We start from the raw sequence: 15913 nt of genomic DNA on the forward strand, positions 1-15913 counted from the left end.
CCGCCCTCGCATAAGACCGCCATTGGTCCCTATCCTGAGCAAAATTAATTCATTCTCTATCATCATATCCCACCTCCCTTAAATCCATTTTAATATTATCCTCCCATCTACGTCTCGGCCTCCCTAAAGGTCTTTTTCCCTCCGGCCTCGCAACTAACACTCTATATCCTTTTCTGGATTCGCCCATACGTGCTACATGCCCTGCCCGTCTCAAACGTCTGGATTTAATGTTCCTAATTATGTCAGGTGATGAATACAATGCATGTAGTTCTGTGTTGTGTAACTTTCTCCATTCTCCTGTAACTTCATCCCTCTTAGCCCCAACCTTATTCTCAAACACCCGTAGTCTCTGTTCCTCTCTCAAAGTGAGAGACCAAGTTTCACAACCATACGGAACAACCGGTAATATAACTGTTTTATAAATTCTAACTTTCAGATTTTTCGACAGCACACTGGATGATAAAAGTTTCTCAACCGAATAATAACAGGCATTTCCCATATTTATTCTGTGTTTAATTTCCTCCCGAGTATCGTTTATATTTGTTACTGTTGCTCCCAGATATTTGAATTTTTCCACCTCTTCAAAAGATGAATCTCCAATTTTTATATTTCCATTTCGTACAATATTCTGGTCATGAGACATAATCATACTCTTTGTCTTTTCGGGATTTACTTCCAAACCGATCGCTTTACTTGCTTCAAGTAAAATTTCCGTGTTTTCCCTAATCGCTTGTGGATTTTCTCCTAACATATTCATATCATCCGCATAGACAAGAAGCTGATGTAACCCGTTCAATTCCAAACCCTGCCTGTTATCCTGAACTTTCCTAATGGCATATTCTAGAGCGAAGTTAAAAAGTAAAGGTGATAGTGCATCTCCCTGCTTTAGCCCGCAGTGAATTGGAAAAGCATCAGATAGAAACTGACCTATACGGACTCTGCTGTATGTTTCACTGAGACACATTTTAATTAATCGAACTAGTTTCTTGGGAATACCAAATTCAATAAGAATATCATATAATACGTCCCTCTTAACCGAGTCATATGCTTTTTTGAAATCTATGAATAACTGATGTACTGTACCCTTATACTACCATTTTTTCTCCATTAACTGTCGGATACAAAAAATGTGATCAATAGTCGATCTTTTACGCCGAAAACCGCACTGATGATCCCCAATAATTTCATCTACGTACGGAGTTAATCTTCTCAAAAGAATATTGGGCAAAATTGAGTACGACGTCAACAAAAGTGATATTCCTCGAAAGTTACCACAATTGGTTTTGTCCCAATGCTTAAAATTAGGTACAATTATGGACTCCTTGCATTGTTCTGGTACAATTTCCTTTTCCCAAGTAGCAAGTACAAGTTTATAAATTTCGCTATATAATGCCCTTCCACCCTCTTGTATTAATTCTGCTGGAATTTGATCGATACCTGGAGACTTGTACTTTTTCAGATTTTCTATCGCAATTTCGACTTCTGAAAGCGTGGGTTCGGGTATAAAAGGAATAATAATAATAATAATAATAATAATAATAATAATAATAATAATAATAATAATCATAATCATCATCATCATCATCTCTAATAATTAGTGTATCAATCTTTGCGTCTGTAACAGTTGTGCAGCATGATTATTCGTTTTATTATATTTTCTGTGACGTTATCTCTGTACTAATATTGTTATTGATCTACTGCTATATCAATAATATTTTGTAAAACGTTTCTACATTGTCGGAGTATATAGGCGGAACACTATGTATGGACCTATCATATTATGTATGTGGTAAATCAAATATTGAATAATTATTAATTAGCAATAATAACTGTATATCGCAGTTTTTCATACTATTTTATTTATAACTTCCTGTTCCTTTTTTGCTACGTTCCATTGACTGTTCCATTAAACGTTTGTCATAAACGCAGAAATAAAGCCTTTTTTTACCTTGTGAGCAAAACATATGTGTATCTTGTCTGTCGCCTTCCATTCAAGATAAGACATGTCGATGAGGTGACCTTGTACTGTGCTTCTATTTATTACGAGGGTTTCACGACCGATCGTATCTTACTCGAGGGTGCGACACTCGACTGAGTTCAAGCGAGCGATTTAACTCCAATGCAGCACTCTGATTAGAACTGCCTTTTGCAAAGAATTTACAACTTTCTTTGGAACTGACGTTCTCGTAACCAGTGGTGTATCGTAACAGAAATTATCTCGAAGACAGTTTTTTGTGGACAATTGTTTAGTGGAACTTTTTGCTTGAATTAATTTGTACTTTTCATCTTTAAATTATTGACCATAATTTTTTTAATCACCCTGTATTGCAATGTTATAACAAGGGCTCTGAAGAAGTTGTAAACTGCCATAGACATTTTCTCTCACCTCGACCAAAATGTCGAGTTGACTAGTACAGGAACAAGAAGCATAGCTTACCATGTGCACTATTATATACGAGAGGCCTAGCTGCGACCTCCTGGGAATAGAGTGGGCCATGACTCTTTGTCAGTCTCGTGCAGCAGAGAACTCCAGCAGGCGTCTCCATTGTTGCTTGCTTAATTTAAAATGACAAGAGAGAGAAACATGGCCGACATACGAAGCGCGAAGCAGTGTCAAATCCCGAAACAAACGAATAGCCGTCCATTGCATGGCGTAAAAGTCAAGAGCTTGATATTCCGCGAGATTTTCAAGCTGCGTAAAGGGGATGTATCCTTCTACCATCTAACTTCACGACCGATTATATTATACAATGAATATTGGCTATGCGAAAAATGGTGAATTATCAATGAAAAAATAAAATGAGTGATTAAAGATTAAAATAGTGTACTGAATAAATGAGATGAAATGAGTAATGAAAAAATAATTAATAAAAAACGCCAGATTGAAAAACTAGAAACCAAAGAAAGGAAAATCCTGAGAAAGATTTTGGCCCGATCAAAGAACACGATTCAACGTTTGAATTTGAAGACGATAAAATCATGAACTGTACTAACACCATAAAAAAGGAGTACCTTCTACGCTCATATCAATCAGTCATTAATGTCATGAACAACAGTTTGTTGCAATAGACATTAAATGTACTAACGCAAATAAAGAGTCCACTGCAAGGATGGATGTCACTTTCTTGTCGAAAATGAACTAAGACAGTCAATGCATAGCTTAAGACATATAGAATGTATACTCTATTTTTTTTTTTTTCGTAGAGTGCAGTTTCATAGAAAGGTCTTTGCCGATAGACCTTCTACTGTCCACTACTAATTGGTTGTCATAAATAAATATCTTCCTTACTGTGACGGAAATCTTGTGTTCCTCGTTCAGAAGAATTGACAGGTTCCCGTCAAGTCCACGTGGAGGCAGAGTTGTCGCATCTTTTCCGAATTCCAAGAATCCCGTCAGTCTCATTTCAAGGGTCACCAGGATTGTGGCCACTGTGCAATGTTGGGACGAAGGGATAGGATGGAATTGTCAGAGGTGTTTGAGTAGAAAGTCATAAATCTGTAAGCGGATGTTCAAAGGAGCCACCGAACTGCACTTCTTCAAATAAAATAAGGTATACATACAGAGTTATATGGCATTAACACTGATAGTCATTGTCCAGTAATGATCGGAAAATCACAGTTAAGCTTTGAGCGCTAAGCATTTCAAACTTTCAATTGCTTCTCCTGCAAAATGTATTCCAAATGATATCCATCACTCTTGCATTGGACTCTTCAAATAATACTAATGAAATAAAGATAATAGTAACAATAAAAATACTAATAGTAATAATAATAATAATAATAATAATAATAATAATAATAATAATACAGAGCAATGGAGCTCAGAAATTTAGACTACATTTAGAGTGATGTCAAGAAATTCACTAATGCTACAGAATGGATGGTTGATTAACCAGTTATACGAAACGTATGTAAATTGCATGTAACTTGCATCATGTGTCTTTTGTGGTGACTTGTTAAACAATGTTATAGCTATACAATTGAACCATTTTTTGGACTTACATAATCTAACTCTAGATTCTGAAAGACAGTAATTGTACTTTGTATTATAGTGGTGAACTTCTGTTTTGGAGTGGTGAGTATTAAGGTTTTTCTTAAGTTTTTTTAGTTGGTTATTTAATGACGCTGTATCAACTACGAGGTTATTTAGCGTCGATGAGATTGGTGATAGCGAGATGGTATTTGGCAAGATGAGGCCGAGGATTCGCCATAGATTACCTGGCATTCACCTTACGGTTGGGGAAAACCTTGGGGGAGAAACCAACCAGGTAATCAGCCCAAGCGGGGATCGATCCCGCGCCCGAGCGCAACTTCAGACCGGCGTGCAAGAGCCTTAAGTTTTATTAGACATTGGAATATATATATATATATATATATATATATATATATATATATATATATATATAAATTTATGACAGTTAAATTTTTTTCTAGAATAAACAATGGACTATAGTGAGCGTCATATGCAGAGTCTCTTAAAATGTGTAAATCTTCTTTTGTAGAATGAGAATCTTGGATATGCTACTTCTATTTCCCCAAATATAAATACTATATGATATTACCCTATTGAAAAAGGCGTAATTAGAATTTAGGAGGTAGAATTTTGGTATTAAAGGTTTTGAATGTCTTAATAATTGAATTATTCAATGGCCCGAATGAGTACAGAGAATTTAACTAACAAGATCCTTGCTTACTTTTTGAGTAAGACAACTAAAGGAGCTTGGGTCAAAGAAGTTGAAATATATATACAAGAAGTGGGGACTACTCAGGGAGATATGCAAGAACCCTTACGAAGAAACTAAGAGCATTTCGGAGCTTCCAGGAAAAACCTAAACTGAAAACAGACAGCATGTGGATTGAAGAAAGGAAATAAACATACAGAGCTCGAATGCGAGAGTTGAAATAACGTGGTCCATAGGAAGCAGGGTCGAGAAGAAGAAAAAAGGAATAGAATACAGATGGAAATTGATAAACATCACCAAATAAAATAATTCATGCAGTGTGGAGATACAGAGTGCTGCATTGGAGTTAAATCGCTCGCTTGAACTCGGCCGAATGTCGCACCCTCGAGTGAGATTATATCGGTCGTGATACGCTCGTAATAAATAGAAGCTCAGTACAAGGTCATCTAACCGACATGTCTTATCTTGTATGGAAGGCGACAAATAAGATACACATATGTTTTGCTCACGCGGTAAAAATAAGGCTTTACTTTCTGCGTTCATGACAAACGTGTACAGTAATGGAACGTACCAAAACAGGAACATGAAGTTATAAATAAAAGAGTATGAAAATCTTCGATATACTGTTATTATTGCTAATTAATAATTATTCAATATTTGATTTACCACATATATAATATGATAGGTCCATACAATAGTGTTCCGCCTATATACTGCGACAATGTAGAAACGTTTTACAAAATATTATTATATAGCAGTAAATTAATAACAATATTAGTACAGAGATAACGTCACAGAAAATATAATAAATCGAATAAACATGCTGCACAACTATTACAGACACAAAGATTGCTAACACTAATTATTAGAGATTATTATTATTGTTACTAGAAAACTTGATACATGTCTTGCATTATCGTGATTATGTTCTCCGTTTGTAATAATTACATTTACATCCAATAATATCTATCACATATGGCAAAAAAAGCACTCCTGTGTGTGTGGGGGGGGGGGGGGAACATTTACCTACAACATTTATATTACATTTTAAACCAAGTTTTGTAGTTGTACTATGGAGAGGTTAGTTAAACACTGCAAAGTTTTGAAATGATAAACATCTATGATGTTACTACACAGTTCATCACTGTAACAAGAACGAATGTCTAACGCTCGGCTTATACCGTTCGAGGATTTATTGCTCGCGATAATTTTACCCATCATACATGTGCGCTACCTATCGGATTATGCTATGAACTACTTGGCGCTCGAGCGAAAACGTCCGATGCAGACCTCTGGTGGAGAATAAATTAGGACTGTCTGTTGTCCCCAGATTTAACATTGTTTTTATTGTCGCACTTGCTAGACAGTAACGTGATCTTGTAATAGATAATATAGTTTCAAATATTAAAATGAGATCAGAAAGTTTCTATAAGACACCTAAAATGTAATTGAAATACAATATAAATATAAATATATATAGCCCTGGGATTTTTCATGTGGCGGACATTGGTTCTTTTCGGGGTTGTCCCGTTTCCCCATATTAGGCGTCTACATTATTCCGTCAGCATCTCTCCATTTCGTCAACATGCATATTATTCCCAAAACGTCAGCTGGCGACGCATGGAGGGGGCTTGCCAGGGAACGAGTTAGGTGAGTAAGCAGCGAACCTTAGTGTAGTCAACCGGTGTTTTTATTCACTCTCTGAAATGTCTGTAAAGACTACTAATTAACTTGAAAATGTAACGTAATCTTTTAATATAATAATAGTGTCCCTAGAAAGAAACATAGGCCTTATTTTCAGAGAGAAACATGTGAACGAAGTGTAACAAAATTTAGCTCTATAATGAAATACGTGAATATGTTAGGAGAAAATCCACAAACCATTAGGGAAAATACGAGAATTTTACTTGAAGCAAGTAAAGAGATGGGTTTGGAAGTAAATCCCGAAAAGACAAAAAGTATATGATTATGTCTCGTGACGAGAATATTGTACGAAATGGAAATATAAAAATTGTAAATTTATCTTTTGAAGAGGTGGAAAAATTCAAATACCTGGGAGCAACAGTAACAAATATAAACGATACTCGGGAGGAAATTAAACACAGAATAAATATGGGAAATGCCTGTTATTATTCGGTTGAGAAGCTTTCATCATCCAGTCTGCTGTCAAAAAATCTGAAAGTTACAATTTATAAAATAGTTATATTACCGGTTGTTCTGTATGGTTCTGAAACTTGGACTCTCATTTTGAGAGAGGAACATAGGTTAAGGATGTTTGAGAATAAGGTGCTTAGAAAAATATTTGTGGCTAAAAGGGGTAAAGTTACAGGAGAATGGAGAAAGTTACACAACACAGAACTGCACGTATTGTATTGTTCACCTGACATAATTAGGAACATTAAATCCAGACGTTTGAGATGGGCAGGGCATGTAGCACGTATGGGCGGATCGAGAAATGCACATAGAGTGTTAGTTGGGAGGCCGGAGGAAAAAAGACCTTTGGGGAGGCCCAGACGTAGATGGGAAGATAATATTAAAATGGATTTGAGGGAGATGGGATATGATGATAGAGACTGGAATGATCATGCTCAGGATAGGGACCTATGACGGGCTCATGTGAGGGCGGCAATGAACCTCCGGGTTCCTTAAAAGGCAGTAAGCAAGTAAGTAAGTAACTAAGTAAGTAAGTAATGAAAACGGTGTTTGTTGAATTTGTCTTTCAAGTCTCGTCTCGTAACTCTTGTGCGCTTCGAGTCTCGCTCATTATTCTCGAAATAGCGTTTAGTCGACGTGGAAAGATTTCGTAACTTTGAATAACATACATACAATTGAAATGAATAACATGTTTAATTGATACAAAAATACAAAAGTAAACACTATCACAGTTATCGAAATGTTCTGGTTCTGCTATCAGATATTACCTAATGGTTATATAAATAAAAGAAATCTAAAATAAATTTGAATTTATAAAGAGCATAAGACATAGCGTTAAATAAAACTTTTTTTTTACTTGAGATTGTATACTTGATCTCAAACTTATAAAAAAGAATTTCTAGTCTTTTAATAAGGGCCTTGTAATTAAGTAAAGATTGGAGAACGGATTACTACACTGGAAGGTAGAGATGATGTTTCAAATAGGCTACTTGATTGTTTATACATATATAACAGTTGCCAAAACAGATAAAAGTTCAGTCTGGTATAAACAACTGTGACGATTCAAGGCTGCTTGACGTTCGAGAGTTGATCGCTTCCGAAGTCCGGATGCCTTGGAACGTTTGCATGCAAGCAGTCAACGACAGGCAGTACTGTCGTGCGGGTTTTCGGCTTTACGGGCGCTGTTAGTCTTGCATTCTCGCTCGTTGATCATCTCTAATAAATATATACTTACTTACTGGCTTTTAAGGAACCCGGAGGTACAATGCCGCCCTCACATAAGCCCGCCATTGGTCCCTATCCTGAGCAAGATTAATCCATTCTCTATCATCATATCCCACCTCCCTCAAATCCATTTTAATATTATCCTCCCACCTACGTCTCGCCTTCCCTGAAGGTCTTTTTCCCTCCGGCCTCCCAACTAACACTCTATATGCATTTCTGGATTCGCCCATACGTGCTACATGCCGTGCCCATCTCAAACGTCTGGATTTAATGTTCCTAATTATGTCAGGTGAAGAATACAATGCGTGCAATTCTGTGTTGTGTAACTTTCTCCATTCTCCTGTAACTTCATCCATCTTAGCCCCAAATATTTTCCTAAGAACCTTATTCTCAAACACCCTTAACCTATGTTCCTCTCTCAAAGTGAGAGTCCAAGTTTCACAACCATAAAGAACAACCGGTAATATAACTGTTTTATAAATTCTAAGTTTCAAATTTTTTGACAGCAGACTGGATGATAAAAGTTTCTCAACCGAATAATAACATGCATTTCCCATATTTATTCTGTGTTTAATTTGCTCCTAATAAATATATAATAATAATAATAATAATAATAATAATAATAATAATAATAATAATTTATTTTAGCTGGCAGAGTTAAGGCCGTAAGGCCTTCTCTTCCACTCAAACAGCAAAAAGTGTACATACATATGTATCAACTTACAAAGAATTCAACAATTTGATTTATATGGATTTTGCGAAAAGTCCCTGTCATCTTTATTAATTGAAATTGATTTTACTCGCTTATTACACACCCAAAACATCCGCACGTGCCCTTCCGTGATCTCAGCAGAGAAATCATTGATTAAAAAATACACAGAAATAGATGAAAAATCTCATGCAACAGAAAATGAGAAAACATTTGTTGTCCAGTGTAATCCGTCACTGTACGCGGATTGTTTTGAATACTTAGTTACTTACTGTATTTAGTAAACTGTTATTGTAAATTTTATGTTATATTATTGGCTAAGACCACACCGTACACGAACCTGGCTCTTACGGTAGTGGCTAGAAACATTTTTGTTACTATTTGTACTCACTAGAAAGCTAGTTAAATAAATTAAGATAAATGAAATAAATACGCGATCTCCATTAAGTCTAGAAATGGAATGAACTATGACTGAAGTTGAGGATCTCTCGAGAGAGAGCCTGATTCAACTATGGGATTACCTCATATTTGCCGTACAATTGGAGGTAGGCCTAAAACTTATAAAAATGTCCACTAGGTACGAATTGGTCCAAACGAGAATTGAACCTACACCCCAGCATAGCTCGTGTTATACAGATCTTGTCGTTACCTTCTGAGTTACGACGGTGAAATTAATTCCTCTTTTGTTATAAATATTTTCTCGGTATAGTCAACTTCCAGCCAGTGAATTTTCTTAATTTTTTGTTACTAAGGATGTAATTTTTATTTATGCTCGACCATGCCGAAATGTAGTAATTATACACCTGGTAGCAGCCCTTTAATGGACCTCATTAAAGTACACCTATTCATTAAAGTTCAGGTGTTCCACCAATAAGAAAACATCATTGTAGCAATATGAAAGCGCAAGTATCGATTATTCTCGGATATGCAATCGAAAGACAACTAGCGAAACGTCACGGAGGCTGGAAATCCAATACTGTCGCAGAAGGTTACGTTCTGTTACTATAATAATTAGCGTTAATTGTAAATAATATTCAAAATAAATTCAATTTGTCATCTCGTTTTTCAATGTCTAAATCAATTTCAAGGTTATATCAAGATTAATATTTATTTTACTCTCTAGATTATATCAAGGTCAATAACATTTCTTTCTCGGAAAAAATCAATACTTTCGCGTCTGCGCACATCTCACAATTTACGAGATATTTTTCAAGGTCAGTTTCGCTCCCCAGTCAGATAAGAATAACATGAATACTTATGAATAAATTCAAGTTAGAAATATAGTCGAGCATAAAAAGTCGTATGAAACTTGCCTATAATGGTAATTAAGACGCTCGTATGAAAATTATGAAACTCGCTTGCGCTCGTTTCATAAACATACTCGCGTCTTAATTACTACCATTATAGGCTGGTTGCATAATGTTCTATTAGAAATGTCCAGATTTAGATCAGAATTTTGATGTGAAAATCCCGTTCTACTGAACCGAAACTGGCCACCCCTAACTCATTATCATCCCAGGTCTATATTGTACGGATACCTTATTATGATTCCATGCCATGAATAGAACATGCCAACGTTGTAACCCTCACATGCTTTTATTTCCGTCATTCGGGAAAATTGCTTCATCCTAATAGGATTGTCATCATCTCCTCTTACACTTTCGCTACCTGTAATTTGTACTTTTTCCTTCCTTGATGCTATGGCTTCACATAAATTTTCTTTCCCGAATGGCTTATTGACTCGCCCATAAGCAGAGTGATTACTCTTCTATGGAATAGCGGAGTGGTGAAGTCATCTACTTTCTATCGGAGGAAGAAAATAAAACAACCGCTTCAAAATACAAATAAGATGTATAAAGCCTGAAGTCCGTACAGTAACAACAGCTAACTTGACAGTCACTGTGATAAATTTTTCAAAATAGCTTCCCTTGTTGGCACTTCAAAACTTGATGGAATCTGAATTTAACCGAGATGAGTTACCACAATGAATATACTGTGTTCATTTTCACTTTTAGTATGGCTAAATGTCTTCGAGATAAGGATTCTGCAACAGTTATAGTCAAAGACCAGTGAGATTAGCGGCCTTGCAGATATTGAATATGCTCATTGCTTGAACTTCGATGTTTACGTATGTATTTATTCACACTGCAAATGGGTAAGTATCCAGTGGCAGTTGTAACTAATTACACACAATAATGACAGTAATTAATAATAAACACAATTAATAATAAATACAGTTAATAATAAATCAATAATACTTACTTACAGGCTTTTAAGCAACCCGAAGGTCCATTGCCGGCCTCACAAAAGCCTGTAATCGATCCCTATCCTGAGCAAGATCAATCCAGTCTCTATCATCATATCCCACCTCCCTCAAATATAATTTAATATTATCTTCCCATCTACGTCTCGGCCTCCCCAAAGGTATTTTTCCCTCCGGCCGCCCAACTAACACTCTACATTTCTGGATTCGCCTATACGTGCTACATGCCCTGCCCATCTCAAACGTCTGGATTTAATGTTCCTAATTATGTCAGGTGAAGGATACAATGCGTGCAGTTCTGTGTTGTGTAACTTTCTCCATTCTCCTGTAACTTTATCCCTCTTAGCCCCTAATATTTTCCTAAGCACTTTATTCTCAGTCACCCTTATTCTCTGTTCCTCTCTCAAAGTGAGAGTCCAAGTTTCACAACCATAAACAACAACCGGTAATATAACTGTTTTATAAATTCTAACTTTCAGATTTTTTGACAGCAGACTGGGTGATAAAAGCTTCTCAACCGAATAATAACAGGCATTTCCGATATTTATTCTGTGTTTAATTTCCTCCCGAGTATCATTTATATTTGTTACTGTTGCACCTAGATATTTGAACTTCTCCACCTCTTTGAAAGATAAATTTGCTATTTTTATATTTTCATTTCGTACAATATCCTCGTCACGAGACATAATCATATACTTCGTCTTTTCGGGATTTACTTCCAAACCTATCTCTTTACTTGCTTCCAGTAAAATTCCCGTATTTTCCCTAATCGTTTGTGGATTTTCTCCTAACATATTCACGTCATCAGCATAGACAAGCAGCTGATGTAACCCGTTCAATTCTAAATCCTCTCTGTTATCCTGGACTTTACTAATGGCATATTCTAGAGCAAAGTTAAAAAGTAAAGGTGATAGTGCATCTCCTTGATTTAGCCCACAGTGAATTGGAAGCGTATCTGACAGAAACTGACCTATACAAATCAATATTACTATTAATAATAATTAATAAATAGTAATAATAATATAATGATATTAACAAGGTACATCCTAAATAAAATGAGGCAAGACTACTTAAAATAACATTTTAAATAAATCTAATTTTAAATTAACCCTAAGATCGAAGTAAAACCCACGAGTATATGTTCACATATGCACAAGTACCTTTCAGCACTACACTTATTTCGCTGTCAACTCTCTTACTGCACTGGAACTGTGCGCTAGTCGTGATGAGTAACTCACTCTTAGTCTATCTACAGTAACCAGCACCAGCGTTTCCGACATGTGTCCTTAAGTAAAAAGCCAGTCAGCACTTGTTGACATTGTAGCTGCGAACGGTACCACCCAAATACAATTCACGTCAGCAATCTGCCAATCACAGTTATTGTCCACTGACTACGGTAAAGGCAAGATACTCGCACTTCGCGCTTCTGGGGTGTGTCCTTGAGAACTTTGTCCAGTCAGTGGCATCTGTTGCTACTTCGGCTGAGAGAGGTGCCAACTACCAAGCAGAACTCAGTAGTCTGCCAATCACAGTTGTCAGCTTTCTCTCTCACTCACTGCGACAAAGATAAAATACTCGTTCTCAACGTTCCCACTACTTATTTCACACGCCAGAAACGGTGACCTTGGTTATACTTACTTTTTGACATGGCCAAAATCTCTGAATCAAACTGTAGATTATATGCTCTAGATAATAATCATAATCTAGAAATAATAAAAATTTGATCTTCGTCGTCATTCCACACGTCTTTAACTTTCTCCAGCAACATAACCAGCACTACAATTTCCATCATTTCCGTTACACGCACTAACCACATTACCAACTCATTATCATCATCACAGCTGATATACGCAGCTAGTATGTCTTAAGAGACGTGTTTGTGAATATCATACCTTCACATCTGCATTTGTTTTATATACTGATTTACTAAGATTAAATTCCTTCGAGTAACTTGAGTTAAAATAAAGCATTGCAACTTATTTGCTCAGATCTGTACATAACAAAACAGTGCGAGATAGAATTCTTGGAATGTTGAACTTTAAGGAAAGAGCAAAATCAACTTTTCCAACTTAATTACGATCCATTGTGTAAGTCTGAACTCACGATAACAAAACATGTCTTATTTCAAGCTTTGTTGATAAAGAAATTGTTGTTTGAGACTGCAAGGTATTCTTAGCACATAAAATCATTTATTGTTCTGCAGTTTTGTTTGGTACATTTATTTTGTTTATATTGTGGGTGATATAATGATTTCAAAATTATTCGAACTGATTATTTTCTACTGGTATTTCTCTAGTTACTTACTACTACCAACATCACCATCAGCTTCATAATCATCATCATTATTATCATGACCATTATCACAACCACAACCGTCTACCAAATCAATATCACAGCATTAAAATGGGGGGGGGCATCAGGGAGAGAAAACTTGCTCTATCGGTATAAAAGTTTTACTTATTTCTCTACAAAATTAAATAAATACTTACCGTACTTACTTACTGGCTTTTAAGGAACCCAGAGGTTCATTGCCGCCCTCACATAAGCCCGCCATTGGTCCCTATCCTGAGCAAGATTAATCCAGTCTCTACCATCATATCCCACCTCCCTCTAATCCATTTTAATATTATCTTCCCACCTACGTCTCGGCCTCCCTAAAGGTCTTTTTCCCTCCGGCCTCCCAACTAACACTCTATATGCATTTCTGGATTCGCCCATACGTGCTACATGTCCTGCCCATCTCAAACGTCTGGATTTTATGTTCCTAATTATGTCAGGTGAAGAATACAATGCGTGCAGCTCTGCTTTGAAATAAAATAAATAAATAAATAAAGAACATCCATTTATAAAATGTTATTCAGATCACGAAGCCAAATAAAATTATTTCATAACTTACAGTATATGTAATTAATATGTCGAAGTGCAGTGAACTCTCCTGATTTCGACAGAACAGAATTGAAAGTTCTGTCCAATAAGGGTAGTGGGTGTGGCAGGTGAAATGAATACAAATTCTTATTGGTTATCCGTCAACGAATACAGTACTATACTTGCATTTCCTGCCTGCCCCGAGACTTCTGTATGCGCTTCTAGTACCACAGTGGGTTTCGAAAGTTCCGTCTCACAAACAGCACAATTCTCAAATAGAAAAAGAAGAGTTCATTAATTTAAAATCAGTGATTAAATATGGATGTCCTATTCAATAAAATATTCTGCTTTCCTTTAACAAAAGTATCACTACAAGACACAGAACCAATTCTAATTCAAATGACAAACCCATTTCTTAGTGCCCGTATAGGGGCGTGTGTAATTCTCCCACTTAAGCAGTCGAACTATAGCATGTCGAACTTAAGAGCTTCCACTGTACCTATGTTTCGGACTTCAAAACAAAATGCACATTTATTTACGTCAGCTTCATTCTTTTTAATATAAACATTATTATTATTATTATTATTATTATTATTATTATTATTATTATTATTATTATTATTATTTCCAGTTCAGGATAACAGAGAGGGTTCGGAATTGAACGGGTTACATGAGCTGCTTGTCTATGCTGATGACGTGAATATGTTAAGAGAAAATCCACACACGACTAGGGAAAACACGGGAATTTTACTTGAAGCAAGTAAAGAGATAGGTTTGGAAGTAAATCCCAAAAAGACAAAGTATATGATCGTCTCGTGACGAGAATATTGTACGAAATGGAAATATAAAAACTGGAAGTTTATTATTTGAAGAGGTGGAAAAATTCAAATACCAGGGAGCAACAGTAACAAATATAAATGATAATCGGGAGGAAATTAAACACAGAATAAATATGGGAAATGCCTGTTAGTATTCGGTTGAAAAGTTTCTATCATCTAGTCCGCTGTCAAGAAATCTGAAAGTTAGAATTTATAAAACAGTTATATTACCGGTTGTTCTGAATGGTCGTGAAACTTGGACACTCACTTTGAGAGAGAAATATAGGTTAAGGGTGTTTGAGAATAAGGTGCTTAGGAAAATATTTGGGTCTAAGAGGGATGGAGTTACAAGAGAATGGAGAAAGTTACACAACACAAACTGCACGATTTGTATTCTTCACCTGACATAATTAGGAACATTAAATCCAGACGTTTGAGATGGGCAGGGATGTAGCACGTATGGGCGAATCCAGAAATGGATATAGAGTGTTAGTTGGGAGGCCGGAGGATAAAAGACTTTTAGGGAAGCCGAGGCGTAGATGGGAAGATAACATTAAATGTATTTGAGGGAGGTGGGATATGATGATAGGGAATGGATTGAACTTGCTCTGGATAGGGACCAATGGCGGGCTTATGTGAGGCCGGCAATGAACCTCCGGGTTCCTTAAATGCCAGTAAGTAATTAAGTAATTATTATTATTATTGTTATTATTATTATTGTTATTATTATTTTATTTTTATTATGCGGAAACTAACGGGAAGGTAGAAAATAGGATAGATTGGAGAGTACTGGGTTTGCAGTAAAAGACCAGCCCTTGAACAGAAAACTATGAATAAATGAATATAACTAAATTTGTATTTCTACGACTGTCAGGCTAAAATAAGCCCCCATCCGTTCCTTAACCTGCCAGAAATCTGAGAGTAGAGTGAAATGGGTAAGAAAACCATTGAGGCCTCATTCGCTATCCCCATCTCCTTCAATTTCGTCCGGTCGAACATTCTGAAGTTTATTTTCAAGAGTACATCTATAGAACATAGCCATTCTCCTGCTGGCTGTCGGTTCAATTGGGGGTCACTTAGATTTACTGCAACAAAGCTGCTGGCACAGCCCCTTGCTCCATCAGGACCGACTCCGGCGTGAGTGTTGCGTTCTCTCCTCGGCAACTGGGATGAAGAAACTCCTGCTACAATTTATCAC

The sequence above is a fragment of the Periplaneta americana genome, chromosome 5 (genome assembly GCF_040183065.1).
Source record: "Periplaneta americana isolate PAMFEO1 chromosome 5, P.americana_PAMFEO1_priV1, whole genome shotgun sequence".
Lineage (NCBI taxonomy): Eukaryota > Metazoa > Arthropoda > Insecta > Blattodea > Blattidae > Periplaneta > Periplaneta americana.